Source organism: Maylandia zebra, unplaced genomic scaffold (genome assembly GCF_041146795.1).
Source record: "Maylandia zebra isolate NMK-2024a unplaced genomic scaffold, Mzebra_GT3a scaffold02, whole genome shotgun sequence".
NCBI classification, from domain to species: Eukaryota; Metazoa; Chordata; class Actinopteri; order Cichliformes; family Cichlidae; genus Maylandia; species Maylandia zebra.
The window spans coordinates 3044910-3049279 of NW_027490032.1; the positions used below are offsets into that span (position 1 = coordinate 3044910).

Here is a 4370-nt window from a genome sequence, read left to right on the forward strand (position 1 = left end):
TAATGTTTATCATTTAAAAAAATGCAAAAAAAAAAAAAAAAAAATCTTTCTTTTAAATAGTGAGCTTTAAATGAAATGTAGAGTTAGCATCCAAAGCCAGAGGCCTGAAAGGAGTTTTATATGAAAATCTTTACTTATGATAACTCTGGCTTCATTCCTCTGTTCATTCAGGTTTTTTGTGAACATTCTTACTGACACTGTTTTCAGTATAATAGAAAACAAAGAACAATGAGATCAAATTTTTTCTGATGAACTTGACATTCTAGATTCCAAACAACTGACATAACTAAAGCAAAACATCCGGCATCTAAATCTTTAAATACGTGGACAGCGCCAGTCAGCCAGCCAGTCAGTCAGTCAGTCAGTCAGTCAGTCAGTCAGTCAGTAAGCAGCTATTTCCAGCTCAGGTAAAGAGGAGTCCTCCAGCTCTGAAGTCTTGAATCTGAGGAGAACCTAAACACAGTATCCCTGTTGTAAGTCTCTCTGATGTTTCATATTTCATATGCTGTTTTGGTTTAGACATTCTGCTAACAAAACATGAAACAGTTTTGTTTTCAGTCTATATTCTGTTTTTGTGTTCATGGACATAAATATTCACATTACAAAAAAACACATATTTAGGTATTGTCTTTCATAAGGATATTTTGTCCAGATTCTTCAGGTGACACAGTAGCAACCAAGAAGATCCAGCTTTAAAAGACATTTTAACATTTGTGCACTATATTAACCAAGACCATGACCCTATTCTAAATAATAACACATTCAAAAATAACACAAAGAATGGGGTTTTCACCCACTGCAGACATGTACCCGTGCAGTGCTCAAAAATCCATAATTAATGATGCAAGCATCTGCTAAATGCTGATTGGTTAACAAGTAGGATAGAATAGGTAAGGAGGAAATAGTGACATTCACCAGGAATGGGAGAACCATGGAAAAAACTTCAAAGATTGAAAACTACAGCATGAAAAGCACAGACAGTGGTTGCAGTGGACACTTTTCATTGTTTTTAACATTTGATTTCACTTAAGATTTCTTTATGTTAGAACATCCATTTTCTCTGCAGCTGGCTGACAGACCAACAACAGCACAAGAAACGGTGGTCTAAAGATCCTTTCTGCATCTGACAACACAGCTCTCTATAACCAGACTGGCAGAAAGTAAATGTGTCACCCACGCTGAATCACAAGTCTTTTTAGGGTCTACTCATTGGCAAAGCTTTTCCTTGTAAGTTGCTCAGCTATATACTCTTAATTATATTTCATAATTCGTAATTCGTTTAGGTCTTTCAAATGACATTGAAGTCAGTGATAAACATACATTTTGGGGGGAATTTTTCAGAAAACAGCATTTCTGGTTGGCCATTCCATGATTGGTTTTAACATCTGTGCCATTACAGGCTGCCAGTTTCTTAAAATATTAGAAATCACAGTGTCTGTTACGTTAAATCAAACGGTAATGCCCTTGTTACTTATGCCCATGCACATTTTCATTAAAACAAGCTGCAAACCCATAATAAATTTATTCTTATAATAAGGTTATGTTAAGCCTAATAATCTCTAATATGTTTCATCAGTGTGTGACATTTGCATGTGATTCAGCACATCGTGCACTCTAACAGTGTTGATGTGTAGGTTACATTATGTGATAAGTTGTATATAAAGGTCTGTCATTAAGCGAATTACATAGACTAAACCTCAGAAATGCATCACTGTGCTTTGCAACATGAAATCATGAAATCACAGTGAGCCAACACCAAGTGAGAGCCAAGAGGAATAAATGCATATTTACTAGTGGTGTGCTATACTGCAAATGTTGGTATCAGCTAGTACTGATACCATTACCGACACTTATACTTCTAAGTTATAAAGCAAGCTTATGTGAAGAAGAACAGTGTGTCATGACTTATGACATGAATCATCATCAGTTTACAAATTCTGAACACACTTCAATGGCCACTAAATCACTATAATTAGTTAAGAGAAAAAAACCTGAAAGACACTTTTTCATCCATTTTTGTGGAATTTATTTGTTTTGCTGCTGTTTTCACACAGCTGATATAGTATGAGGACAAACTCCTTTGACTTCCTTTGTATGTTTTCTCATTTTCAAACAGTTCAATTATGTGATAAATGCAAACATACCCTAAAACTAATTCTGATTTATTTATATTGTGCTTGTTTATTTAGAGACTATGGATCCAAGCAAAGAACTGTGTTCTCTCAGGTATGAATGATTGATTACCCTCTAACCAAAGGAATATATTACTTAGTATATAGCATAGCTTAGCACAAAGACTGGAATCTGTTAGCCTAGCTTTATCAGAGGAAAAATAAGCTCTTCTTTTAATCTGGTTCAAACGGTACTAGAACCTGACAATTGCAGGATAAGAGGTTAGAGATGCGATAATCATGTGGGTTTATCAAAAGGTTACACTGTTCCCTTATCAGTCTACGACAATATAAGCGTGATGTCCATGTTAACATGCTAACAGAGAATGCTTGTCTGACCCCCCTTCTCCTTTCAGAGTGGGAAGTGTGGAAGACAAAGATCTTACATCAGAGATCAAGAGGCGTAAGTCTGTTGTTAATTTGATTAGTGGAAACAAAGCAGCACATATTCAACCAACATCACTAATTCACATCTTTGATATCAGGAGTCATCATCCTAGTGTCAATCGGTGAACAGATGATGGATCAATAACTGCAGCTGGATTGTGTTTGTTCTCTCCAACAGATTCCTGTAGACTCACAATCGACACAAAATCAGTGAGCAGGAAACTCGAACTGTCTAACGGAAACAAGAAGGTGGCCTATGTGGGGGGACATAACCTACATCGTTTCCACAGACACGGATTTCATTCTCCTCAGCTGCTGTGTATAAACGGTCTGACTGATCGACATTACTGGGAGGTCGAGTGGAGTGGAGATGTTTACATAGCAGTCAGTTACAGTGGAATTAGTAGAAAAGGAATAACTGGCGACAATGAGTTTGGATCAAATTCTCAGTCCTGGGCACTTGTAGTAAAAACGGGTTCATCCTCTGTCATTGCAAAGCACGATAACACAGAAACACCCATCGTCTCCCACAACAGATTTAACAGAGTAGCAGTGTATGTGGATTATGCTGCTGGCATTCTGTCCTTTTTCAGTGTTTCCTCTGACACTCTGATCCACCTCCACACATTCAAAACCATATTCAATGATCCTCTTTATCCCGGATTTGCAGTCTTTCCTGGTTCCACAGTGATTCTGCCCTGAGTTTAATCAAAGAGTTTTGTTCTGTTAGAGAAACGATGACTGTTGAACAAATAGTTCAGTGTGCACATGTCTCTCTCTTTCACTCAGAGGTGTTTGATCCCTTCATATCTATCTATATATATATATATATATATATATATATATATATATATATATATATACATATATATATATATATATATATATATTTACAATATTATAGTTTAATCTTTATGAAGAGAATCAACAAACCTCTGAGGTTTGTAGTGGTAGTATTTCTTTTACTGTATGTCAGCAGTTGGATTGTTATTTGTTGTTCGTTATATACCATGTATTGGTGACTGTAAATTACAGTGCATTGCCTTGCCAGGGTTTATGGCTTGTCAAGCTAGCAAAGTATGAGTACTCAAAAAAAAGTCAGTCATCACTTTGCCTTTTCAAGAGATTTTCAGAGAATGTGGCAGAGCATCCAAACCATACAAGGCCCCAGCACGTATGGGCGTTTTTGATGCCTCTCTACCAGGCGCACTTGTCATTGTGTTAACTGCGTGTGTTGTGTTGTTTTTGTGTTACTGGAACTAATTATCATTAAAGTGGAGTTATATTTATAATATACCTGCTTGCATGTGGTTTATTTCCATATAGTCTATTTTAATGAACATTTTATATCACAAGCATCATAAAGTGAGTGTCAGTAGTAAGTAAAACCATATCAATAGAATTTTGAAGTGTGCATTTAATATATATACTGTAAAAAGTGGAATATTATTTTCTGTCATGTTATACCCCTAATTAAAGATTGTGAACTATTAGGTAGTTTTAGTTTGCATTATTCTCCTGGATTAGAAGAAGCTGATAACTATTGCATTAGTTAAACTGATTTGCATTACATTAGACTGCTGATTTATTGTGAATGAATGATATTGTTTTATGATGCATTATACTGCTGAGTTATGAGAAATACTGTTCGCAGAAAGTCATTGCCTTATTTGTCTGATTAGAAGAGAACAGAATATGCTGGAGTTTTCTGCCCCATCTCAGCAGGAGCAGATAAACGGGGAGCCAAGGTCGTAGCTTAGGCGCTGTGTGAGAGAAAAGTATGTGAATGTTTAGGCTTTTATGATAAGGTGG

The 4370-nt window shown here is 36.1% G+C and overlaps 1 long non-coding RNA gene across 1 annotated transcript; it reads left to right on the plus strand.

Moving 5' to 3' along the window:
* Positions 1-378: 378 nt before the first annotated feature.
* On the plus strand, positions 379-3357 carry LOC101483189 (uncharacterized). Its single transcript, XR_001342106.3, has 5 exons — positions 379-473; positions 1067-1227; positions 2190-2226; positions 2528-2574; positions 2737-3357. It is a non-coding gene; the product is annotated as an uncharacterized LOC101483189 (long non-coding RNA).
* Positions 3358-4370: the final 1013 nt, after the last annotated feature.